This window comes from Sciurus carolinensis, chromosome 12 (assembly GCF_902686445.1).
Source record: "Sciurus carolinensis chromosome 12, mSciCar1.2, whole genome shotgun sequence".
Lineage (NCBI taxonomy): Eukaryota > Metazoa > Chordata > Mammalia > Rodentia > Sciuridae > Sciurus > Sciurus carolinensis.
In genome coordinates, this window is record NC_062224.1 from 49,737,135 (window position 1) to 49,764,931 (window position 27,797).

The following is a 27,797-nucleotide window of genomic DNA, read 5'->3' on the forward strand; positions in this document are numbered from 1 at the left end:
TGGAGATGGAGCCCAGACATGGGCAGCCAAACACTCAGCCTGAGTAATGAATACGTGTGTGCGTGTGTGCGTGTGTGTGTGTGTGTGTGTTTATGTGTGTGCGCGCGCGCGCGTGTGTGCACGTTCATGTGAGAGTGTTTGAAAGAGACGGCGAAAAAGAAAGAATGAGGCAGAAGAAAGGAGCGAGGGAGAGAATAAGAAATAATGATAAAGTGAGAGTTCGAGGGAGGGAGGGAGGGAGGGAAGAGTGAAGAGAGAGGAGAAGGAGGACAAGAGACGAAGAAAGAAGAGAAAGACGGAGAAGGGAAGAAAGAAGAGAGGAAAGAGAAGAGAATTTCTTACTGTGGAACCCTTGAACGAGCGCTTGTCACCTAACCAATTTTCTCTCTCATGTGGCGACGCATGGTCTTTTTCTTCAAACATTGCCTCACTTCTTCCACGAGTCCTCTAAGCCAACCAAACTAAAGTAATAGAAAAGAGGTGTCCCCGCCGCACGGGATCGGAGTTCCGCCGCACTCCTTTTCCGGCAGCTCAGTCCACGCGGACCACCAGGGCACGCAGTGGGGGCGTGACCGGAGCGCGGGGCGGGCGTGGCAGGGGCGTTCCGGGGCGTGGCCTGGCGGTGACTCAGCGGTCTCGCCCCGCCCCCAGCCCGCCCCGCCGCTTAATTCGGACGCGCGAGGCCGCGGGGTGCGAGAGCCGCCCTGAGCCGGACGCGCTTGCTGGCTGGCTGTTGGAGCCGCCGTCGGAGTCGCCGTCGGAGCCGCCCTCGCGCCACCTCGGGCCGCCACAGAGCAGCCGGGCCGCTGGGCGCTGCCGCGGTCGCCCGCAGCGAGCCGGGGAGAGAGCCGCGCGCCTTTGTGCGCGCCGAGGTAGGTTGGCCCCGCACTTACTTCTCACACAAAGACGAGGGTCTCGCGGAGGCCGGCTGCCCGCAGGGGCGCGTCGCGTCGGCGGCCTGCCCAGACCCCCGGCCTGAGGGACCCTCCTGGCAGGGGGCCCGTCGAGCCGCGCGCGGCGTGGGGCTTGGGGTCTCTGGCGCGCAGGAGGGCAGTGAGCATGCGGGAGTCCGGGTCGCCTCGCGCCGCTCCCGGGGAGGTCCAGGGGCGCGGGACTGGCACGCGGTGGGTGCGGGCCGCAGCCCCGGCCCAGGGGCTTTGAGGCGACGAGAGCCACGGGAGAAGGGGGAGCCCGGGCGGATGCTCAGTTCATTGTTGCCTCCTCGGCCCTGCAAATGTTGACTTGTCTGAAGCGGGGTGCACTGCTGGGGCGCGCCGCTCGCAGCCAGATGCTGGGTCCTCGGCGCCCGCTTGCCCTGGCTGCCCCCGCGGCCCGACAGGGTCATCGGCCGACGCCAGTCCCAGCCCAGCAGACAAAGGCGGGGTCGCAGGGGTTTGTCCCCAATTGAGGGTTGGTGGTGACAGTTTGTAGTCTGCAAGTAACTTTTCTGATTTGACTCATCTGTCTCTGCTACTCCAGTGAAACCAGTATGTCAGGTGATGTCTGCACATTTAAAAAGTCCTACAATTTTGGGCTCCGTGATTTTCCCCCAGGCATGTTCATATCACTTGGAGAGGTCTGTTGTGAATGGTCAAGTTTTAATATACAGTAAGGGCTGGTATCAATCTCTTGTGAAATTTGAGGAGAAATTCTTTTCAGAGGATAAAGTGCAGATACAGCTATATCCATCCTTTCTGCGAAAGGATTTTAGTCAACAACAGCAGAGGGAAGTTTCTTGATTAGAATGGGTGTGATATAGAAGGGACCAACAGGTAAACAGCCTTGTTACATTTGACGTTCTTAAGAACTTGAGATTCCTTGCTAACAGATACATTAGTTTTTTGTTGTCCCCCCCTTTTTTTTTTCTGGGCATGTTACCCCTCCATGAATTTGGACATGTTCGCTGTCAATGTTGTTTTAAGTTGAAATAGTGTCTGGGGCGCCTTCTGGAGATTTCAAAGTGCTAGTGGTTTCAAGTTTAGACTTTAAATTATGAAAGTGCATATACTTATTAGAAAACTGAGAAAATGTGGGAAATTATCACTCATGTAAATATCACCCAAAGACACCCTGTGGATAAAGGCATCTTTGCTTGATTTATGGTTGGGTTTCACTGGTGTTTGTACAAATGAATGAAGGAGAGTATGTGAGAAAGACACACACACACACACAGCTACTGATTATTCACTCTAAAATATGGTACTTAATGATAATTCTGCAATATTATGCACATGATTAGATCAAAAATTGTTTTGGAATATAGATTTTTATAGCCTTGTAAATAACCAACTATTCAGAAGGTAGAGAGAAGATAAAGGAAAAACAGTGTCATTTCCACTTTACTTGGAAGAAGAGGCTGACAAAAAAGTTTTATGGGCTATATATTCTTTGCATTTCAGGTGTAGTTTGGAATTAACTATTTTTAAATAAAAATAAATCAGCTTTAAAGGTATTTACAGAGTAAAATGATGTTCTGGATTTGTGAGAAATATGTGATGGAAAGAAACTTTTTTTTCTTTTTTTCTTTTGGTAGAACAGGAATAGCAGTGATTTTACAGCTGGAAACATGCTTGCTTCTAAAAGATTTTGAACTGAGAAAGTGAAATAAGGGTTTCCCATTGAGTATTGAGTAGTTTTGAGTGTGGGTACTCTGGAAAACAAAAAGTAATTCAGCCACATATTCAGCCACTTGATGCTTCTATCATTACCTACTTTTATTTTTCCCTTGTAAAATTTGGGACCTTTGAATTATTTAATATGCAAAGTGAAAAGAGGCCTTTCAGACAGCCATTTAGAAGTAGATTGATCATGAGGCTGATGCAATACTTTTTGAAGTCAGAAGAGTTTACAAGAAGGAAGTTGTGGTTTTGAATTAACAGGTGCATTTTTTGTTGCTGCTACTACTGTTTTTGCTCCTTCATGTACAGTTTGGATTTCCTCAGCCTGCATGTGTTTTTAGAGTAGTTGCAGTGTCCTAGTGACCTACGAAGGAAGGGTGCGGTATGCGGTGTTCTGTAGTGAACAGAGTTCCTTTAGGAGTCTTGAATAATAACATTAGAAGAGACTTAAGTAGGAAACACCAGCATCTCAGAATCTTATTTTTTAAAATTTATTTATTTATTCATTTTTCATACTGGGGATTGCACCAAAGGCACTTAACCACTGAGCCACATCCCCAACCCTTTTTATTTTTTATTTTGAGACAGGATCTCACTCAGTTTCTTAGAGCCTCACTAAGTTGCTGAAGATGGTCTTAAACTTGTGATCCTCCTGCCTTAGCCTCTTGAGCCACTGGGATTACAGATGTGCACCACCATACCCAGCTCAGAATCTTATTTTTCAACCCTCCTGTGGCACCTTGGATGATTGAAGTAGCACAGCCACGCTGAACTTGAGGTTAGAGTTTGCTCTTCAATTCTATTGCCTCATAGGAGAGAAAAGTGTGGGAGTAGCTCAGTGTTAGGGACTTTCTGTGACTATTTCTGATGGCCAACCTCCTACCAAGGAGACTCCATTCCTGGGATGGTTAAAAGTAGACTTGGTTTGTGGTTGAGAGAAGTGCTCCAAGAAATCTTGTTCCTGTACTGTGGGATGATGGATACTGTCATTCATCCATTCGTTCGTTCATTCATTCATCTGTTTGATTCTTGTTTAAAATGTCACAAGTAAAGGTGGAAAAGATTTTTTTTTTATTGATTTTCTTCAGGATGGTTGACAAGTAGATTATTTCTCTCCAAATTGAAAGATGGCACATGGAAGATCAGTTAATAAGGCTTAGTGTTTTTGTTAGTGTCCCATCTGCCCTTTCCTTCCAGAATCCTTTGTGCAAGTGTTTTGAAAAAATGGCTCACTGAGTTTGCTAAAGTGAGATCTGGATTTCAGGCATTTGTAGAAGTCCCCACCTATCTTGGGGAATCATCACCCTTCTTTAAGTTTAGAGAAAGTGACCAGAACCCAAGTGACTTTGGGGCTGGCTCTGAGCTGGGAGAGCTGCTGTGGGATGAGAATCTGTGCATCCCAGAGCCCTGTGTGGCCTTGATATGACCCCATGAGAACGTCACTGCAGTTCCTTATGTAGTCTCCTTGTCTAATCTTGACCTGTTTTTGCTTTTCCTTCTCAAAGCAAACTGTTGTCACCCTTTGCCTTTCTAGTTCAGCAAGTGCTGGGTCTCATCCACTTGAATTTTTCTTCACCCTAAGTACATAGGGAATGTGCAGAAAAGGAATCCATGCTTTTACACACCTAGGATTATTGATTCCAGCACCCTATCAGTAATAGAGATAAAATTATTTGGCAAGCTGACTTAGGTTACCAATTGTGATAAACTCATCAGGGCTGTTTCTAAGGCTGGTGGGTGAGAGCTTTGCTTTTCATTCTCTCTACATTTACCAGATGTTTATTTAATGCCTCTTAAATGCTAGGCACTGGGTTTACTGTTAACTTGTTACTGTTTATTGTTTACTTGTTACTGTTTAACAGGATGGGTAGGGTCCTTGTCCTGTGGCAGGGCAGATAAGGATGGTATTTTAAGAATTGTACAAAACGACACAAAAATTACTAAATTATGGTTTTAAGAGCTATGAATGTAAAGCAGTACTTTATGAATTAAATCATTTCAGAAAGAATGATGTAAACCTCAGTTAAGGATGGAAAATTGGGTTTCTGACCATGTAAGGTAAAAGGAGGATTTGGGGCATAGATGGGGGTAAATAAGATGATTTGTTTAGGGCTCATCAGTTGAGAGTGTATCGGTAGGGGCATGACTGAATAGATTAAGTGTACTGCTAGGGTTTTGTGTAGAATTCCACTATGGATTTGGGACATTTTCTAGTGTAGAATTGAACAGGGTTGGGAAAAATTTCACAGTATTGTTCCATTGTCCTCTCTCAAGGTAAATCTCCAGGACCAGTAGAGATGGGAAGCCACTTGTGGTGGGGACATGGTGAATTGAGCTGGTTGTTATTGCCAGGAGTGAGGATTGGTGTTGGGGTATTTCTGTTATAAATGAAAAAGTGAGCTGGGGTTGTGGGGAGAGGGTGAGAAGACTTGTTGAAGATTATTTTCAAGCTCTGGTGAATTGTAGGAAGGAAAATGAGGAGAGCTGCAGGGACAGGAAAGACTGTTGATTTCTCACTAAGGGAACTCTTGGAAAGTGCAGTAGGTGCAGCAGTTGATGAAGCAGGGTCTAGGGTGTGTGTGTGTGTGTGCACGCGCACACATGCATACTTGTGTGGGGAGGTCATGAGAGACACATGGATTGGTGACAGTAATGTTCCCTCCACACAGCAAAGGCTTGGGGTTCTGGGGCATGGCAGAGGAGGACTTTCTGGGCTCAGCTCAGGACTGCTGTTCCTGGTGTGCTGCTGAATAAGTCCTTAGTGATCATGAGACCAGAGAGCTTTTGATGGAGAATACTGAGCCTTGGCAACCTTGTTAAGCATGTGTTGTCAGGTCTTGTCCAGCAGCAAGGTAGGAAAAATGCAGTTTCAGACCAGCTGTCCCTGACATGGTGGGATCAGGCACAGGGGTGCTGGAGGATTTTTTCTTCTCCTTTTCTCCTCTCCTTATTGTTGTTAGCACTAATGTAAATTACACAGGTTCATCTATAGGCAACAGCCCTGCTGTCTCATAGCCCTGAGCTGTTGGAGTGGAATTGCAGATTGGGACAAGGATCTGAATGTGGTGTAGAAGGGTTCAGAGTGTGGAGCCAGGCACAACAGAATTAGAGTATATTTCCTAGTTTTCTGACCTCCAGGAAGCAATATAACCCCTGTGAGCCTTGGTTTTTCTCATTTGTGAGATGAACTTGGTGTACCAGCCTCACATGGCTGAATGAGAACAAGCGTTAGGTCACAGAAGTCCCTAACTTATGGTACCTGAGACTTGGTAGCTAAAGGTGTTTATCCTGTTGTGTCAATACCCATGTCCTTTTAGAAACTTACTTTTTAAAAGTTTTATTATGGTAAGAACATGTGACACAAGACCTACCATCTTAGCAACATAGTATCTTTAAGTATAATTTAGAAGTGCATATTGTCAATTTTAGGTTCTGTTTTGAACAGTAGAGGTCTAGAGCTTATTCATCCTGCTTCACTGAAACTTTATGCCCATTGTATGCAACTCTCCATCTCCCTGTCATCCCATTCATTCCCTAGCCCTCTGACAACCACCAGTCTGTTCCTTAATTCTACGAATTTAACTATTTAGATACTTCATATAAATAGAATCATGCAGCGTTTGTCCTTGCATGCCTGGCTTATTTCACTTAGCATAGTGCCCTCAGGATTAACTCTGTGTTACTGCATGCAGAAGCACTCCCTCCGTTTTAAGGCTTACTAGTATTCCACTGAACATTGTGCCACATTCTCTTCATCCTTTCATCTGTTGGTGGACTTCTAGGTGTTTCTACAAAACTAGAAAGAAACATAGGGGGAACCTTCATGATATTGGTGAACATTGGTTTTATCAGTGATTTCATGGATATAACACCCAAAGCATTGGCAGCAACAAAAATGAACAAGTGGACTGCCTCAAACTCCAGACCCTCTACACAGCAAAGGAGACAGTCAGCAAAGGGAAAAGGCAGTCTACAGATAAGAAGTATTTGCAAGCCATATATCTAACAAAGGTTTAATCTCCAAAATATGTAAAGGCCTTCCACCATGCAGTACTACAACACCCCACAGAAGATGGGCTAGGGACTTGAGTAGAAATTTTACTCACAGCCTTTTGACTTCAATTTTTAGTCAAGCACCTGGCAGCAATGTCAGGATGTTGGCATGTGCCAGGCACCGTGGTGCATTCCTGTAATCCCAGTGGCTCAGGAGGCTGGGGCAGGAGGATCATGGGTTCAAAGCCAACCTCAACAATTTAGCAAGGTCCTAAGCAACTCAGTGAGACCATCTCTAAACAAAGTACAAAAAAAGAAAAAAAGAGCTGGGGAGTGGCTCAGTGGTTAAGCACCCCTGGGTTCAATCCCCAGAACCAACCAACCAAACAAACAAACAAAAAATGCTGGCATAGGGACATTTGGGGAGGGTGAGAGGTGAGGGACTCTGTTCTTCTTGTCATTTGGCCCTTGTCTCTCTTCATGTCTTCAGGAGAGTTTTAAAGATACCCTGGTTTTGACTTTATAAATTCATGTCATATTGTAAACTTGGTCACAGTTTGGGATTCTTTCTACAGTGTCATAATAGGAAGTGTTGGAGGGAAGGCTATGAACCTGTGGGATTGATAATAATATGGAAACCCAATGCACATTTCTGAAAACTCAAGTGAAAACTTATGTTTTAAGGCATCTGGGCCTGATGGAGTTTGCTAATGAGTTTGCAAAGAACCTAAAGTCATATTATTAAATCCTGCAACATAAATAATCAGATGTTGTTTATGGGATGTTAAATGTAGATATATTAAAATTCCCATGTCCTTAAGGAAGTTAAGAACATCATTATGGTTATATGTATATGGGAGGGAACTTAATGTTCTTTCCCTTATAATTTGATGTTATTGGAAATAGATAAACCTGTGACCAAGATTCTTTTTCCTCCCTTCTTCCCCTCTCTTTCTCTCTCTCTTCCTTACTTCTTCCTTCCACCCATCTATCCATCCATTCTTTTTTTCTTCCACCCACATAATAGTGTAATGTTTGGAAAGAGTTTTCCAGAATCCTAAGGCCTAAGCTCACCATAAATTAGTATGATTTTTGAGCAGGTCATTTATTTCTGTCTTCCACCTTCCTCTTTAACTTCCCTACCTTTCAGCATTGTCTCAACAGTGAGATGAGAGCATGCTTCCTTTATACCTGAAAAAGGGCCTCTGACTGTAAATTTTTGGTAAGAAAGCACCCTGGGATTCTCATGATATGTGGACCACCCTTTCAGGAGAACGTGAGAATAGGCTGAACCCAGAATCCTGCAGAGAAGAGAGTAAGCTGTGTTGTCCTGTAGGCTGCTGGTGTGGTGGGTCCATTTGGTTATTCTGACCTCATGAAATGGGAGGATCATACAGGTAATAACAGTCAGAGTTTGACCTGGATTATCAGAGCTCCTGTATTCATATCTGTGAAATGAAGTAATAGTAACAACAACTATAATAATGACAATCTAATTATTACCATTGAACAACTTTTTAACAAGTCCTGCGTGGCAGGTGTTAAGTGCCCTATGACATTTGTTCATTCATTCAGCAAATATTGAACAAATGCTACTATATGCAAGACACCGTTCCAGACTCCAGGGAATCTGCAGATAGGATGGTGAATAGGACAGATAGACAAAACCCTTGCCTTTGTGGCACTTATATACTGGTGGCATGATAGACAGTAAATAGATACAGAGATAAAAGTGGTTCCTATGAGAACTAAGAGAACTAAGTCAGATCAGAGAGCTGAGTCAGTAGGAGAGGAGGTGGTGTTTTAATAGGGTGAGGCCCTTCTTAGAAGAATTTGAGACCTGAATAAACTGAGCAAGTGAGCCTTGCTTCAGTCAATCCCTGCAGAGGCAAGTGTAAATAATGCCTGAGGCCAGTAAGAGCTTGCTGTGGAAGGAATGGTAGAGAGGCTAGTGTGGATGGAGCCAAATGGGTCGGGAAGGAGGAGTTGGGGCTAAGGGTCAGAACTTGACTGACAGGGAAACCATGGGAGGGTTTTGAGATGGGGTTGGAAGACATCAACCTTGCATTTTAGGCTTAGCCCTCTGACTATGGAGAACAGTGGTGGCTTCAAAGGGTCCAGTAAGAGAGGAAGTAAGAAGACCAATGGTGGAAGCCACTGCCAGATCTAAGAGTGATACTGAAATGACTGAATGAAGCTGGTGTAAAGTGTTGGTTACTTAATATATTTGGCAGATGGAACCAACAGGACTTAATGCATTTGGAGCTGATATTTGCAAGAGAGAAATCATGAGTGACATACATTTTTGACCCCAGAGTGAAGAGGGATCCTAATTATTTGAATGGGAAAACTAGCCAAGGATTATTTTTAAATGTACACAGTACCCTCTGAAATTAGTATCATTTTTTTTCCTATTTTAAAGATGTGGAAGCCAAGGATTAGCGAAGTAAAGAGTTTGCAGTGGAAAAAGCTGAATCAGAATTAGGAGCAAAGTTTGATCTGTGCCCAGGCCTTGCATTTTCAAACCAATTTTGGTTTACTCTGTAACTATTGGAATTTACAATGATGCCAGATTGATGTGAAATTGCCTGTGCAGTCACTTTGGAAATGCATCTGTGTTTTCAAGCATAACTTTATTGAGGTATAATTTACATTCCATACAGCTTATCCATTATCAGTGTACAGTTCCATAATTTTTAGTAAATCTGTAAGGGTGGGCAACCATCACCGTGGTCCAGTTTTACATTTCATAGTCAGTTCCTATTCCCATCGTTAGCATTAGGGAACACTAACATTTTTTCTGTCTCCAGAGTTTTGCTTTTCTAGAAACTTTGTGCAACTGGAATCATATAATGACCTTTTATGTTCAGTTTTTTTCACTTATTTAATGTGTTTGAGTTTATCCATTCTTGTATCACACATCTGCTTTTAAGGAAGATTCTTGACCTTTCTTAGAAGGAGGTACTCTGAGCTCCTGAGAAAAGTATCCACTGAGATGTGCCTGAAGTTGGTAAAAATAACAAGTTGCATTTACTGAGCATTTGTTAATGCCAGACCTGGGTTCTGTTTGTTATCTTATGTGATTCTATGCAGGATATAACATAATTAGTGTTTTACAAATGAGGAAACTAAATCAGAGAAGTTAAAAAGCTTGCCCAAAATCACACAGGATGAGATCATACTGGGCCTTGTCTCTACAGAGCTGCCTCTTGACCACTTCTTGGTTCCCATAGTATGCATTTAAAGCTTGTACATTTTAGCTTCAAAAAGGGCTGGGAATTCCATTGGAATAATGCACTTGCCAGATAAAGCTTCAGTTGTGCTTTTAAGGAGAGTATTTCTTCTGAATTTTTATTTTGATATTATTGTATGGAAATGACATTGTCTTGAAGTCATCCATTCATGAAGCAATATTCCAAGGCATAGTGTCAGAATGATGCCAAATTAAAAACCAAATTATTAGCCCAAGTTTGCATGTTTGAGTTGTGTTTTAAATGTCATGTTTACCAGAAGTACATTTTTGTTTGAACTATTATCTTACTATTAATGGATGGAATTTAATTAGGCATCATGATTTTTCAATGTTTTATAATTTTATTATGTGTTAATACATTCACCCATCTTTCTACCAACTCTACATTTATTTTTATTTATTTATATTTAGTTGTAGCTGGACACAATATCTTATTTATTTTTATTTGGGCCTGAGGATCGAACCCACTGCCTCACACATGCTAGGCAAGAACTCTACCACTGAACTACACCCCCAGCCCCAAACTCTGTTTTTAAATGGTGTTTTTTTTTTCCTTTATACATTATTGTCCATATTGGAAGATTTCATATTTTTTATTGCACAGGAACTCTTTGCCTGTCACAAGAATTCTGAAATGTTTGAAAAGATTTCATGCACACAGGAAGCTTAGAACTAGTTATAGGATTTTAGCCACGATGAGCAATAAACTTTTTGGAGTAAGTGCCGACTTTACCTGGGTTTTACCCTTGTTTTCTGATAATACAATTTTCACTAGTCTCATATTTTCTTAAGTTTATAAAGGAATTTATGGTCTAAACTAACTCTGCAAGTGTAATACAGTATCTTGCATTTTTAGGATTTATATTTATAATTTAGTTTACTAGTTCAAAATAACAAATAAAAGACTGCTGCTTTTTATTTTAGAATATGAGATTTTTTAAAAAATTTTTTAGTTGTAGATGGTCACAGTGCCTTTATTTTATTTATTTAATTTTATGTAGTGCTGAGGATCAAACCCAGTGCTTCCCATGTGAGGTAAGTACTCTACCATTGAGGTACAACCCCCAGACCCAGAATATATGATTTTGAGAACAAAACGTTAATAACTTTAAAAAAATTCTTTGAACTCTCTATATAATCTCTATGTGGTTGAAACCACAGGGGATTTGCTTTTCTGAAAAATGATTAATGGTGAAATGCTTTGCCAGGCCTTTGAAGTTGGTGTTTGGTTGCTGCTGTAGCCAAAATACCTGACAAGAACAATTTTAAGGAGGAAAAGTTTATTTGGGGGCTTACAGTTTCAGAGGTCTCAGTCCATGGACAGCTGGCTCCATTCCTTAGGACTCCAGGTGAGGCAGAAGATCATGGCAAAAAAGTGTAGTAGAGAGAAGTAGCTCATGTGATGATCAGGAAGCATAAAGAGACTCCACTTGCCAGATAAAAAATATATACCCTAATAGATATACCTGAATACCCACCTCTTTCAGCACCCCCTTCAGTTACCATTCAGTTAATTTCCATCAGTGGGTTAATTCACTGATTGGTTTAAGGTTCTCATAACCCGATCTTTTCACCTCTAATTCTTCTTGCATTGTCTCACACATGAGCTTTTGGGAGACATCTAATATCTAAACCATAGCAGTTGGTGAGGAAGGACAACCATGTTTCCATACTTGTTGGGCAGTTCTGTGCAGAGGCAGGATAAAAATCCTATGACTTGAGCAAAAAACTTGAGAAAAGTAGGTGTAGGGAGCAGAGGTAGAGACTTGAAAGACTCAATAAGTCTTGTCTTTACTTGCCACTCTCTGTTCAACTTTAATTTTTATGCTTTGGCTGGTCAGTGTGTGTCACCTGCTCAAGCCACAAGCAGTGCATAAAAGTTGGAAGTAGGTTCTGGATTTACTGCTCTTTCCATCTCAGGCTGACTTCTGACAGACACAAACCTTTAGAAAATGGATATTATATTGGAAAACCAAATAAAATTGAAGTAAAAATTGAATTGTACATGTAATATGTGCATTTTATGCAAGTTATACCTCAGTCATTGAAAAGGAGACAAAAAAGCAAAACTGAGAAACCTCCAGGGGTAGAGGTGCTAAGATGGAAGACTGTTCACGAATGCCAAATCTTACTTACCTCTTGGGCATTGCTTGTCTCTTCCTCCTTTCCCACCTCATGGGCACCTTGTTTGCTTCAAGTGCTGATTTCTCTACTCAGAGTACTGATTTTCTGCTTTTTACATGAATAATTTTCAGATGAAGCTCAGAGCTGCTATTGAGATCTATTGGCAAAATTACTGGGCAGGAACCTGTAAGTGTCCTTTCTAGAGATCCCCTGTAACTCCCCCTTGTTTCTCCAAGTGTGAGTCCTCTCCACTGAGGGTTTCACTGTTTGGAACTGATGAGCCCACCCATCTACTGTCCAGTTTTCTGTGACTGGGCCCTACCCTTTGAACTGGAGGGTGACTGAAACAGTTTGAGAAATCAGACAGCAAAGGATGGAAGGAGGCCTGTGATCTGTTGAACCCCTACTCCCCAACATTGATTTTTTCCTTATTAGCTTAAAAGTGGATTTTTACAATTAGTTTCTTCCAACCAGGATCCCAGCAAAGTCCACACAGCACATTTGACTGCTGTGCCTCAGCTTTAAAAATTGAGAACAACTCTACTTCCTTCACCCTTCCTTCACCCTTTTCCCCTGATTCTTTGAAAAAATTAGGTCCCTTGTCCAGTAGAACATTCTGGATTTGGCTACTAGTTTGCTTTTAAAACTGAAATCAAGTACTAAAGCTCAATTAGATTCTTGGTGAGCTTTTACGGTCAGGATTAATTTGTTGGCAGTGTCAACTACTTCATCTTGCATCATCTCACAGAAATGTCTGGCTGTCTGACTTGTAATACAGACATTGATCATCAGGTTTCTGTCCTGGCAGCTTGATTCTTCATTGTGTCTTTCCTCATCAACTTATCTCTCAGTGTTGTTAGCATCCATTGATGACAGGTGCTTGAATTAATTATTTCATTAGAGATCATTTAATGAGCATGTGACTGAGTGTGAGATGAGACAAACTGGTCAGGGTGAATGGGAAAACTGTCAACACTGATGCAGACTTAATAGCAAAAAGCAAAGACCGGTGTGGTTTTTCCAATTATTGCAGGTACTTCCTATCATTAAAGTTAATTGCCATTTGCACAGTCTTTCATAAATGCTACTGTGTTAGGTTAATTTTATTGTAAGTCTGTTGAACAGCATTATTAAATTCTGTGCATATGTAGTAATTGTATTGCTTACATAACATGAGTGGTGTTCATCACCTATGTTAGGAGATTATGATAGGGGATTATGAGGACAATTCCATGAAATGGTGTAGACCATGGTAGATTATCTTTCTCATTAATCATTTTAAATTTCCTGACATGCAAGGATATTTATGCCTAGTCTTTTCTTAGAAAAGGTAAGTCACTGATGAATTTAAAAAAGAAAACGATAAATCTGAAATAGTTTTATTTCTGTTCTGCCATAGAATGATAAATAACTCCTAAAAGGAATTTTCAACTTCATAGTTAAGAGTGTTTGGAAAGGATGGATCACAGAAATATTAACAGAAGGAAGTATTTGAGAGCTGCTTTCTAAGAAGTGTGGCCATAGCACATGAAATTGGTTTGTTTGCTCCATCACCACCCAGGGTGTACCTTGACATACTTGTACTATAGTAGCAATCTGATTTGGGGACATCCTCCATTCTATGATTCTTCCAGTTATGGCTAACTATCCTTTTGCTCCTGGAAACCACATTGTAACAAGGATGATCAGGAAGCATGTCCCAGGATTTGGACACACCTTCCCCCTGTGCAGTGTCTTAATAACAAGTCATGCTTTTGACTGGACATGTGGTATCAAGTAAAACATGGTTGTTCACCAAGTCATAAAGAAAGGTATAAGATCTTTCAAATTCTAAAAAGAATTTGAAATTAAAAATGATGCTGTGTTGTTGACATAGACAAACTGTAGAAATTGAGAATTACCTGATTTAGATACCTCATTTTTGGTGATTAAACAGATGCTTAGATGAGTTCAGTAGTTTTCCCAACACCACACAGCTAAGGTGGGTAGAGTTGGAACTGAAACTTACTGCAGAATAATGATCACTAATCCTTGAGTATTAGTGCTAAGTGCTTTACATGCATCCTTTTCTTTTTTTATCCTCATGATATAGAACTATAGTTGGTTCTGTTTTACTGAGCAGCACACAGTCGTGGAGACATACACCCAGGACCACCCAGAACTCAGATAAACTTTCTGCAGAGAATATACTCTTATTTACCCTGTGATCCTGCTTGCCTCCTCCCTCTTATTATTTTTAATGTCATTATTCCTCATTAAAAGAATGCTTTATTCTTTTTCTTGTTTTGTTTTATTTTGAACCCAGAGGTACTCTACCACTGCACCACATCCCTAGCCATTTTTATTTCTTCACTTTGAGACAGGGTCTCCCTAACTTGTTTAAAACCTCCCTCACCAATTTGCTGAGGCTGGCTATGAACTTGTGATCCTTTACCTCAGCCTATCTGCTGGGATTACAGGCATGTGCCATCATGCCCAGCTCCTAAAATAATACTTTATTCTTAGCAACCCATCAACATTGCCTTTCCAGGCCTTCCACATACCCCTCTTTTTTCCCTACTTTTGTATTTTTTTTAAAATTTATTTTTTATTTGTTCTTTTTAGATATACATGATAGCAGAGTGTATTTTTGATGTATACATACATGGAGTATAACTTATTCTAATTAGGATCCCATTTTTGTGGTGGTACGTGATGTGAAGTTTCACTGGTGGTATATTCATATAAGAACGTAGGAAAGTTTTGCCACCTGCACTTCAGGTAGAGCATTACTCTCCAGGATATATAAAGAACTCAAAGAACTTAACACCAAAAACAAAACAAACAAAACACCCAATAAATGGGCAAAGGAACTGGACAGTTCACAGAAGAAGAAATGCAAATGGTTAATAAATACATGAAAAAATGTTCAACATCTCTAGCAATTAGAGAAATGAAAATTAAAATGACATCTCACTCTAGTCAGAATGGCAGTATCAAGAATACTAGTAACAATAAATGTTGGCAAGAATGTGGGGAGAAAGGTACACTCGTGCATTGCTGGTGGGACTGCAAATTGGGCAACTATTCTGGAAGGCAGTATGGAGATTCCTCAGAACACTTGGAACTACCATTTGGCCCAGTTATCCCACTCCTCAGTTTATACCCAAAGGACTTAAAATCAACATACTACTGTGATGCAGCCACACAAGTGTATATAATGCAGCTCAATTCACAATAGCTAAGCTATGGAACCAGCCTAGGTGCCCATCAACAGATGAATGGATAGTAGTCACTCCCTGTTCCTACCTCAACTACCCCCTCCCTGGGTAACTACTAATGATACAAATCTATGGATTTCCCTGTTCTATATCTTTTGTATAAATGAAATTAACAATAAAAAATTCAAATGAATGGATAAAGAAAATGTTGTGTGTGTATATATATATATATATATATATACACACACATATATACACACACCATATACACACACACACACACACACAATGGAATATTACTCAACCATGAAAAGGATGGCTTTATGACTTTTGCTGGTAAATGAATGGATCTGGAGACTATCATGTTAAGTGAAATAAGCCAAATCCCTCGAAAAATATACTCTTAAGATATATATATATATGTACACATATACATATATATGTACATTACACACATATACATTTTTACATATTATAAGATATTTATTTTAGCTGTAAAATATTTGTGTTTATATATGTGTGTATATATAATATATATAATCTATTATAAATAAGGTTGATGGGAAGTGATGTATTAGCTAGAGTATTTATTTAAATACTAATTTCACTTGGATTCTTAGCATTAAAAACACTTCCAAGTGATTGATACTTCAGGGCTCTTACAAGATGGCTAGGCAGGTTTGAATTTACATTTTCTTTTGCTAAGTGCTCCATGTATACTCCAAAGTTTAAACATATTTTCTTTGATTAGTCTTTTAAAAAAATCACCACTTATCAAGTACTTGAAAACATCACAAAGAAGTTGATGGTGGAGGAAGCTGGTACCTCCCATACCTTCTCTCCTTTTTCCTTCCCTGCAGTGACTCCAGGGCAGTCCTGGAGCTGAGATTTCCTAAAATCAGGTAACTGGGGAGGAATGGAGAGGGGAAGACTCCCTCTGGCAGCAGGAGAGGGTATCTGGTGTTGCTTTTCTGATGGTTAGCCTTTTGTTTCCTAATTTCTCCCTGCCTTCTTTGTTCATGCTGCCCACTGTGTTGGCCCACAGGCATTTATTAGACTAGTTACCTGTGTTAAGTGAGCACACTAGGAGGGGGAGAACCAGGAGACCCCAATGATGTCCACTTGGACATGATTTGTAGTTTGATCCCTGGGTAACTTTAAACAACTTGCGATAAAAAAAACACAGTTGGTTTTGCAGCTATACATATGTAAGCCCAGAGGAGGTTTGTTTTGTTTGTTTTAAACGGCTCTAGGTTGCAATTCTTCATGTGCTTCCTGTTTCATACTCACAGCTGAAATATGTGAATCTTGGTACCAAGTCTGTTTTTTTCCTTCTACTTCATTTATGCTATAAACTAAACAACTTTCACATAGCACATGTTGCATACATGTGCTTCACGGTGAACCATAGCACAAAGCTGACCAATTTCAAAAACTGCCTATTTATAGCTGCTTCGGAATAATTGTCAGATGGTTATTGTTCTCTGCTAACGTCATGTGGATTAACATGGCTTTTTAAATGGAGATAAATTATTTTTTTTACTCATGGATGATTCATTTGTAGTCTTCTTTAAATTCACACCCTGTGATCTCTCTGAAGTGTGTCACTCTAGTAATGAACTCATTCTGAAATCTTTAGTAATTGCAATTTAGGATTGAGTACAAGACTAAGCCATATTGAGTTTGTGACTCTGAGGTTGCAGACAAAACTGAATCCTGGGACTGCTGAGTTACATAGACAGAAGCTCCTTAGTGCATGTCTGGGACTAGAACTTTTTTTCCTTGACTTCTGCTTAATAGAGTTCCCCTTGTTCTCACCAGTCCTGCCTCACCCCACCTACCCCACACGCTGGCACTTGTCACCACAAAAGAATAAAAACAAGAACAGGAAATAGAACTTCCTTGTTACCAGGATGGTGGCAAGAATTTTATTGCAGAGGAAAAAAAAAGATGTTTTAAATTCTGCCACCCTAAAACACTATCTTTGTTTGATGTGTGTGTAAGACAAAGTCTTGTTCATACTACTAGAAAGTCCAAAAAGCATTGAACATTAAAAACAGTTACTTGTACCATAAACAGAGAGCTTAGACATTTATTAAAATGGATGAGAACTATATTTGCCAACTGCTGTTGTCCACATTTTGACTTCTAGGACTAAGGAACTTCCTGTGATTGAATAAATATATGTGTTTTTTCCAAATAAACATGAGAGACTATCATTATATAAAGTTATGAGAATAAAAACACGAGTTCTCCCCCAGTCATGGAAGGCTACTTCTCACACGGCCAGGACCTTCGGCTTTTGCAGTTGTATGTTACTTATCAGTTCTGACATGGATGCACTGGAAAAAACGTGAACATTATGCTGCCTAGACCTGGGTGGCATGTGGTTCATTCTTTTCCCTCCATGAACTCAAGTGTTCTCATCCTTATGCTGTGTCACCATGCCTGAGCACGGGTATTAACCAATGTTAGTGCCTGTGTGTGCTTCCCCCAAATTGGTAACTCACTATGATGTCATACATGATTATTGACATGCTGACCCAATAGAATGAGACTTGTTTCCATTAGGAATCAGAGAAAATTAGGTCCAGGTTTGGGGTGGGTGCCTGTTTCACTGGTACCATCACATGGGCCTCTTGCTCTTGAAGTGCTGAGCTGGGTTTATAAGCAGTGATAGTAAATAGAGATGGGCTGGGAGGGTAGGGCCAAACTAGAGGTCTGTCCAAGGTCTAGTTGTAGAGTGGAGGAGATACCTCTGCGTGCAAAGGTATGGGTGACTCTTAGTTATTTGTGGGCTGCTATAAAAAATAAAGACTGGGTGGTGTAAATATCCACCATTTATTTCTCAGTTTAGAGGCTAAGAAATCTAAGATTAAGGGTTCAGGGTTGGCCTGCTTCCTGATGTGTAAACGGCCCTCTTGCTGTCTGCTCAATGGTAGAAGGAGAGACCATCTCTCTCCTGTTCCTTCTTCTAAGGATACTGATCCCATTCATGAGGGCTCTGCTCTCATGACTTTGTTACTTTCTCAAAAGTCCCACTTCCCAATGCCATTGCTTTGGGGATTATGATTTAAATATATGAATTTTGGGGGAGACACAAATATTTAATTCATAGCAGTGGCCAGAGTGAGCAGAGGTTTAGAGTCTATGGGCTGGCACGTTTCTTAGAAACAAAGAAATGTTCTGTAGGGAAGGTATATTTTCAGTGGCCCAGGATGGAACTGGAAGTAAGGAGGATTGAGTGGTAGAAATGACAGGGAAGGTGTGGGTTAGAAATCTAAACTAGGACATGATAAACTCAGGTCAGGAGGTCACCAGTAACCAGGAGTGAACAGTGATGTGAATAAGTGTTCTTGACCAGCTGGTTTGTTGCTTCGCGGGCTCCTGTTAATGTAGGAACTGGTTATTGGGTGCGGGCAGCCTCACACTCCCAAGCAAGGTGGTCAGCTTTCAGTGGCAGGAAGACAGCCAGGGAGAGCACACTACCTGGTTTGTTGGGTAGTCAGGTGTAACTACTGACTGATTCTTCTTCCGCTCTCAGAAGTGACCTGCTGTGGTTGGTAAATAACATAGACACCCTACATACATGTACTTGGTTGTACAAGTACTCGTGTGTCTGAATGAAACTCCAAACTGAAGATATTTCTCTCTCTCTCTCTCTTTTTTTTTTTTTTCCTGGTGTGTGTGTGTGGTATGGGGGATTGAGCCCAGGGGTGCTCCACCACTGAGCTACAGTTCCAGCCCTTTTTATTTTTTTATTTTGGGACGGTCTCACTAAGTTGCTGAGGCTGATCTTGAACTCATAATCCTCCTACCTCAACCTCCCACATCATTCTCACTGGGATTATAGGCCTGTGCCACCATAAGTGGTCTGGCTGAAGCTTTGGCCAACAAGGGGGTCCATAGTGAATCTAAGGTTTACTTGTCTCATGTGAGGAACTTGGCAGCTTTCTCTGGTTACTATTGTTTGAACATGAATAGTCTGCATTGCACTTTCCAGAACTCTTTTCTCTTGGTTTATATTTTATGTGACTGTTTTGTTAAGCAAATACTGTCAACTTCTGTAGACTTGTGTACTGCAGCATCTGTAATTGCACCTCTTTGCTTTGAGGCCTTCAGAGATGGTAGTCTCCTTTCCTGGGGGCTTCCCAGGGTATATATAGTAGCTTCACCCAAAGTGTTAGTAGCAGGGAGAGGAGAGAGGAGGAGAGGAATCCTTGCCTCTTTCACTTGTCAGCCGTGGCAAGTATTATTTTTATTTGACTGCCCCCAAAATGTTTGCTAAGGTGGGATCCAGGGTCCAGAGTGCCATCATGTAACTGATGTCATTACAGAGAGCACCACATGTGCATGTCTTTTATCCTTATGGGAAGGAAGAGCTGAGGTTCTTCCTCGAATTTCCACACCAACTATTTTATTTAGATACTAGCATCTGTAGGCCATCATAGTGTCTGAACTCCTTTGTTCCTGGTGAAATGCAACAAGAGACTCCAGTACTTGAATGCTGGGGGATGAGAAGGCACAGCTCTCATCGGGAGAGTGCTTTTCCACCTTGGACTTTTCCTGTGGTCACTGGATCATACACTATGGTTTTCCAAGTCAGATCGGAAACTGTGAGGATAGGAACTCTGTCTTCCTAATCTCTGTGCCCCCTGTAGGTCCTTTAGGGAGTAAGTACTTCTTCATAAGTTATTGTTGTCATTCTGAGCCCAACACTGACCAACTAACTGGATTCAGACTTGGGTTTGCTGTTTATTTCCATGGGGCTGGGCATGCTTCATAAAGTCACCTCACTTGGCCAGTATTTTCAGCATCTGGGACCTGTCAGAGTAGCTGTGAATTCCTTTCAAAAGACAGCATTTACTTCTACTTTTGTGTCATTTTAGTCCCACGTTTTCTAAACTCAAAACCCTTTTTCCTAAGAATTTATCTGGAAACACACACAAATGATAGCAGATCCTTGAAGGGGAAGTTTTGTTTGCACTTCATAGGGTGACCCCTGCTGCAGAGTCTAAGAAGTGGCTCTGTAGTAGCTGGAGTATCCCAGAAAGATGGAAATACAGCAGACCCTTCTGTGGTGGATGACCTTGGACTTCTTTTCCCTGCCTCTGTAGCTTCCTTGCAGTGGTGAACTTCTCCCCTTCCTTCACAGCAGCTGATGTTGGTGAGTAATGCACAGGCTGTTTGGGCTGAGTCTGTTCGTATTCCTCTGTCCCCACCCACCCTATCTTTATGTTTATCTTTATGTTTAGGCATGTCTGGTTACAACTTCTGTGACCCCATTCTAAACAAAACAAAGGGAGAACTAGCTGTGCTACATGCTTGTGATCTCCCATAGATTAAAAATACATACATTAAAATGTTAGAAGGGCAGGCGACTGGCAAGTGGTGGTTTTGTGCCTGGGAAGGTGAATTGTGTCCTTTTTTCAGAATTCTGTGGTCTGTGCTGTAGTTCTGCATTTCATGTCACTTGCCAGTAACAAGAGTAGGCTCCCTGCAGTGTATTTAGCTCTGGCATACATATAGCTTCCTAAAGGGTCCTCTTGCTCTGTGGATCATAAACAATATGCTCTCTTAATAGCTAAATGGAAAAGGATTGTCCTTCCCTCTCTCCTTGGGTGACTACTGTGAGATGAGTAATTTTTCTTTCCATTTTCTTTAAATTGAGTAGCAGTAGCTGGTTCTATGTTACATGCCTGTAATCTTAGCTACTTGGTAGGCTGAACCAGGAGGATTATACATCTGAGACCAGCCAAGGCAACTCAGCAAACCCCATCTTTTTTCTTTTTTAAAAAACTGACAAGTGATGTTATTTGACAGACTTTGAAATTAGATTGCTTGCATCCATATTTTGGAACTGTAGCTCACTAGCTTTGTGATATTGGGCAAGTGAATTACATGCCTGAGTTTGTTTCCTTAGCAGTAAATTGGGGCTAATAATAGTACCTTCAATGAATTTTATAATTGCATTAACTATAGACCTTCATAGAGTGAGCATTCAATAAAACAGTAAAGAATGTGGGTATGTTATTGATAGGGTCTGCCTTGAAACTCTGGTACTGTTTTTAGAACTGTCTCCTAGAGGTACAGCCATAATCTTTTCTCTCCTCATAGAGAAATGCCAGGCACAGTTCGATGTTCCCTGGGAACATCCCGATGACCTGATAAAGCTGTGGCATTGCTTTCAACATCTTTCTTTCATATGTTGGCTTCTTGTACATTCAGTATCTTGGAACTCTGACTTAACTGTTTCTATAATTGTGGGGTGAATCCAAAGCTGGTCTTACTCCTGCTCCCTTCCCACCCATTTCCAAACACTTTCCTCATTGCACTCAGCTGCACCCATGTTGGTTGACCCATTGTGGTTTCCCTAAACTGTCAAACCAATGCCTGCCCAAGACCTTTGGGGCTCTGCAGATTCCTTTCTGGAAAGTTCTTACCAGGATCTGCAGAGGCCTCTTCGCACCTGTGTGAACACAGCCCCTTGACCCTTCTTTATTTTAATACTTCATCAGAAACATTGTGGATAGCTGTGTGCCTTTAGTTTTTGGGCACCTTCCTCTGCCCTGGCCTGCCACTCAAATGTGAATCCCATGAAATAGCCATCTGAACTTGCCCGGCCTGGAGATGGAGATTTGATTTTGTTCCTGCTGAAGCACAGGTGTTCTTCAGTCACACTGCTTTTCATACTCCCCACAGCAAGACAGAGTAAGAGTTCTTTAGGTTTTAATTTCTGAGGATAGTTGAATTGTCTTCTCAGTAAACAGATAGAAGGAAATGATATATGGGATTAAATTCTGTAGACCACATTATTTCAAGTTCCATCTTGGTATGAAATTAGGATCCTGGAAATCCAAATATGAGGATCCAGCTAGTATTTCTTTTCAGTGAATTAAAATGAATTAAAGGACAGTGGATTAAAAGATAGTCATAATCCTATGCCTTTGGCCCCCCCCCCTTTTTTTTAAATGGAAAATAGCCATGTGTTCCGTGCACTAATGAGTAAAGGATATTGTGCCCATGGAGCTCACTGTTCCTTATTCTGGGTTCCATGTGGGAAACTTCTTTTAGATTATCATGCCATAGTATTTTTTTCTTTCCCTTGAGAAAATGGAATGTTAATCATTTTACTGAGAAAGTGTAACTGTTTTTGGTTCTGGCCACTGTGGAACTAAAAAACAGTTAATACTCAGGTCTGGAAATTATATTTAGTTCTACTGTTCTAACTTTTGCTGTTTCTTCAGAAGGGCATTTTGACTTTATAATTCCCTTTTATTTGCCTAATTGTTTATGTGACTTTTTTATTTTAAGGAAGGTACCAAAGAATATAAAGCAGTTTTATCTCCTCTCATCTCCTAATATGAAGTATTAAGTAGCAACTTGGCTTTGAAATTCTGTTACCCTTGTGTTTTTTTTTAATTTGGGTAATCCTACTGACATGAATTTCTGTGTTTACTTAGGTAGACTTTCCATTTTTTTTTTTTCTTTTTTTGCTGATAAGCATAGGGTAATAATTTTAGGATTGCTATCAGCTGGGTAAGAGGTGAGCATTTGTAAATAATCACAGTACCCTTTCCATGTTAATGTCTTACTGGTTTTATCTGGTTTATTCCATTTGTGAGATTTTGGTTACTTTCCATTAGAATGGTTTCAGTATGAATGTTTCAGGCAAACCAGATAGCTGGTTTCTGAGTATTAAAATATAATTTTTCAAGCATTGCTATTTCCAAAGGGCTTTATTTTATTATTATTTTTTAATCCAGTATCTTAGTGCCTTCCTGTGTTCAAAGAATTCCATTAGTTGCTGTGGCTATTTACAAATGTTGCTTAAATGTTTTCAGGGCTGGGGTGTGTAGCTCATTGGTAGAGTGCATGCTTAGAATGCAAGAGGTCCTGGTTCCATCCCCAGTACCACATTAAAAAATAGATATACATAGTTTTCAAAGTTAGTGTGTGAAATTGGTAACTATTTTGGAAGCAAATTAAAGAAACATCTTATAAAAATCAGTTTACTTGCTTCAGGCAGTTGTAAACTGCAGGTGAGTTAAGTTGCCGTTTTTTTAGATTGAATTTTGATTCCCTCATTGCTTGTCCTCTGCAGTGATTTATCAGGCATGATGTGCATATTTCTCATCTCCATTCTCTCTTATTTCAGTCTCTTCTAAAATAGTCACATTTTTCTTTTGTTGAAAAGTTCTTAAATGATTTTTTTCCCCTGTGATTGAGGGTACAGGTTGTGAAGTTTTGTTGTCTTCTGAGTGGCTTCTTGACTGTGGGAGCTGTGACCTAAGTGAGGACTACTGTTATTTACTGTATAAATAGGACCAGAAGGTGAACGAAATTTGGCAAGATCCCATCTGTTTTAGTGAGCGTTTTTGCTTCTGTGGCTAAATGACCCGACCAGAACAACTATAGAGAAGGAAGAGAGAGCTCACAGTTTCAGAGGTCTTAGCCCACAGAAGGGTGGCTTTATTCCTCAGGTTCAAAGTGAGGCAGAACATCATGGCGGAAGAGTGTGGCAGAGAGAAGCAGCTCACATCTTCTGAAAGCAGAGAAAAAGAGAGATTCCACTCTCCAGATACAAAACATATACCCATAGCCAAGCCCCAATTCCCACCTCCTCCAGCAACACCCTACCACTTCAGTTAATCCCATCATGGATTAAATTCACTGATTGGGCTAAGGTTTACAATCCAGTCATTTCTCCTCTGAACCTTCCTGCATTGTCTCACATGTGAGCTTTTAGAGGACACCTCATATCTGAACCATAACACCATCTCTAAGCATGTCTAAGATATATTCTTTTTCTCCAGTGAAGACTTGTCATATTTATAAGCCGGTGGTATTATTTCATAACCTCAACAGAAAATGGGTATCCATGATAGGGAAGTAACTTGTTTATTTTAGATTTTTTTTCATTATCTTTTTAACATTGATAAAATTACTCAGAGTTTTGGCAACGTAAAAACAGTTGAATACAGTTGGATTGAGTTTGTGAAATGTATTAATTCAACGAATGTTCATTAAACTCTGTAGGAAAATAGCATTCTGGGAAAAAATAAGTGTACAGAGTATTTGCTCTCAGGGAGCTTCAATGTCAATGGGGAGTCAAGGTACATGCTTAGAGTCAGCAAAAATGTTAAGAGTAGTCATTCATTCTGCTTTGGAGGCAAAGGTGTTACCATTTTGCTTAGTGAACTTTTCCTAATTGAAAGGTTTTGTGCCGACATTTTATTGAACATTAAAATTGCCGTCAGCTTTAGGACTGTCCAGTTGGGAAGAACTTGGGGCAAGGAGGCATTCTTCATTGACATTATTGTGAGAGTACATTAAAAATACTTATTTTAATTAAATTTGTTTCCTGATCTGTTGCAGTCACAGAAATATTAACTGTCTGAAAATGTTTATTTCAGAGAAAAATGATTTTAACAGTGGAGTTGTATGTGGCTAGAAAACTCTTAAGTAGATAGTTATGCTTGAAAACATTGGCTTATGTAACCAGGACTGCCAGTGTGGAGATGTGATGATTTAAGCAGAGGTTTATGATCTGAGCTTAAAGGAAGCAGCTCCTGGGAAAGGAGCTGAGACCAGGGTGGGGAAGCAAGGCCCCTTCTGCCATTTTGGGAGCAGAACTCCTAGGAAGTAAGTCAAGGGCAAACACTGATATAAATCATCTAGCACCCTTTAGATATCAAAGGCTTTTAAAAGAAACATTTTTTTGATTAATAAAGCCTTGGATGATTATATTCTTTTTGATCTGATGCTCAAAAATCAGTGTTTAATTTCTTGTTTTTCCTAGTTTTTAATTAAAGGTAACATGTAACTGATCCCAATATACTTTGGGAGGATACAATCTAATAAAATAACCTTTTTATATTTAGTGTTCTATGTCTATTCCTCTGAGATATTTATGCTTCATGCATTTGATAATGTGTTGATATATATATATACATATATATGCATGTGTATATATAATAATTATTATATGTATATTCATATATATATGAGTGTATATATATAATAATTTTTCTTAGCTGGAAAAAAACAAAAAGAAGTGCAAAGATGTAAATGCACTGTGAGGGTTCTAGTCTCCATTACACTGCCAAAAATATTTCCTTCCTGTTATGCTGGTTTACTCAATATCACATAGTGTAGAAACCCTTCATGTAGGAGAAATTTCTCAGTTGTTGGCTACTTCCTAACTCATTTTTTAATGTGATAAAATATAAAAATAAAGGTTTAGTATTCTAACCATAGTTCACAGTGTTGTGCAACTATTGCCACCGTCCATCCTCAGAACCTTTTTACTTCAAATGGCACCTCTGCATTCATTTAACAGTGCCTCCCGTCCTCCTCCATTCAGCCCAGGCTGCCATTCTACTGTCTGTGAACTTGACATCATGTAAGTGGACTTGCACAGTACTTTTTTTTTTTTTTTTTTTTTGCAGTTCTGGGGATTGAACCCAGGGCCTTGTGTTTGCAAGACAAGCACTCTACCAACTGAGCTATATCCCCAGCCCAGTATTTGTCATTTTGTGACAGGCATATTTCACTCGGCACACTGTCCTCAAGTGTCAACCATGTGATATATAGCTCAGAATTTCCTTTTCTTTTTAAAGGCTGAATAATATTCCATTGTATGTAAATACCACATCTTGTTTATCCATCTGTTGCTGGATTTAGCTCACTATTTCTATATTGTGGGTCACACCTGCATTTTAAAACATAAAATCAATAGGAAATTTGTGCCTGTATTGCAGATCAGGATTTTAAAGTGTGTCTGCATTGTGACAGAAAATGTTTTCTTTACTGTCAGTGGCTAATGCTGGAAGTGTGTACCTCTGTGAACCCCTGTGTGACTCTGTGCCTGTGTCCAGGCTGTGACTCATTGCTTCTCTTGGCCAGGTTTGCATGTCTTTTCAATGAGAAGTTTCCTGGCAGGTGAGACTTGGTGTAGGTAAATATATACTACTTAAACTTCAGTTTTTGAAAAAATATAGCTCCTTTTTAAAAATTTTTAGTTGTAGATGGACATAATACCTTTATTTTTTATCATTATGTGGTGCTGAGGATCAAACCCAGTGCCGTACACATGCTAGGCAGTTGCTCTACCACTGAGCCACAACCCTAGTCCAAAAAATATACCTCCTTTATTCAGTGCAAGAAACTCAACCCCTTCAGTGTTTATTTTTTTATTAACACAGATAACAATTTTATGAGCTACTTATCCCAAAGGTCAGCAAAGTCATTATTTTTATTGAAAGTCATCTTGAACTTCTATTGTTAATATAGAATGTCATACATCTTTCCCTGCTGTTCTCAGATGAGGTGCAGGGTAGTATAGGGTACCAGGATTTTGGAATAAAACAGATCTGGATCCAAACATCCTGTTGCTGGCTAGCTGTGACCAATTTTACATTAATTAGGAAGAGTTTCCAGCATCTTTTTGCAGAATATTTAGGGTCACATGTGACTTGTGTTGGAGATGGAGAGATACTAGGGAAATGTGTGATGTAAAATTATTAAAAAATATATAAATTTTCTTTCCTACATTCCTAATTCCTTTTCTATGAGTTTACAAAAATGCACCAATAATCTGTTAGAGACTCTCATGGTAAGTTTTGTTTTTTTTTTCTGTCTTTTAAACTTGGTCAAGTTTGGTCCATTGAATGACAGACCCCAAGCGTATGGCCTGCTAGTCCGATTTGTTACAAAGAGGGCAACCATTGTGGTCATTCCACCTACTTTGATCTGGGGTTTGGATGACTTCAGTAACCTTTGATCTGTAGGAGATTGGAACAAGAACTTGGCAAGTGTAGGTATGAACAGTTTTTTCCAAATGCTGTCAATCCAAGTCACTTTCTTACCATTCTGTAGTATGTCCTACTGAAGATCCTTTTTTAGAAAAGAGTAGACCAAAATAGTAGCATTAGAAGTCATGAATTACTTGATTTTTTGAAATATTTTATATATATAATATCTCATAGTACAGAATCCATATAGATTCAATTGGAAGTAACTATGTCAGGATGCCTGAAATGTTATCCTGTTACCCATTTATTAAATCCTAATTAAAGACTTTTTGAGGAGGGTTGCCTGTTCTAATGTGTTTATATGTGTGTGGTGTGGGGGGTGATTACTAAACCATGTTTTCAGTGAATTAGTTTTTTTATAAGCAAAACAGAACTGAACTCTACTACTTGTATCTACCAGGTCTTATGACACTTTGTGTTGAGAACTTTGTAGGAATTCCTTTGCTGGGGAGGCAGGAGTGTATCCGGAAAGGAGAGCAGGAAGACCTGTAGAACATGCTGATCAACTCATAGGGCATAGTTGGTTTTTTAAAATATCACATGTCCACAGTGATACATTTGGAAGGAATTTCAGAGAATCAGACATGAGCCAAACAGCATTGCTTGTAGACAGTATCAGGGTTTTTTCTCCTGGAACTTCTCCTCCACAGTGTGCTGAATGAGTGTGCTGCTTCCCTAGGAGGGAACTGACCTCTGCTGGGCATGGTGAGGGTGTGGAAGTGTCCTTGTGAACTAGAACTGAAGTCAGTTCACTAACCAAATATTGTATATGTTTCTGCAGTTGTGACTTTAT

At 40.2% G+C, this 27,797-nt stretch overlaps 1 protein-coding gene across 2 annotated transcripts in view; it reads left to right on the top strand.

Annotated features, from left to right (window-relative positions):
- The window catches only part of Fam107b (family with sequence similarity 107 member B), a 204,500-nt gene that overhangs the window by 133,028 nt on the left and 43,675 nt on the right, over positions 1–27,797 (top strand). Inside the window, exon 1 of one of the 2 annotated variants that reach the window (XM_047521686.1) lies at positions 679–872. The exons of the other annotated variant lie outside the window; for it this stretch is intronic. The gene's annotated coding sequence lies outside the window, so the exon portion shown is untranslated. Of the gene's footprint in view, positions 1–678; positions 873–27,797 lie in introns of those variants that run through there. 2 annotated transcript variants of the gene reach the window in all.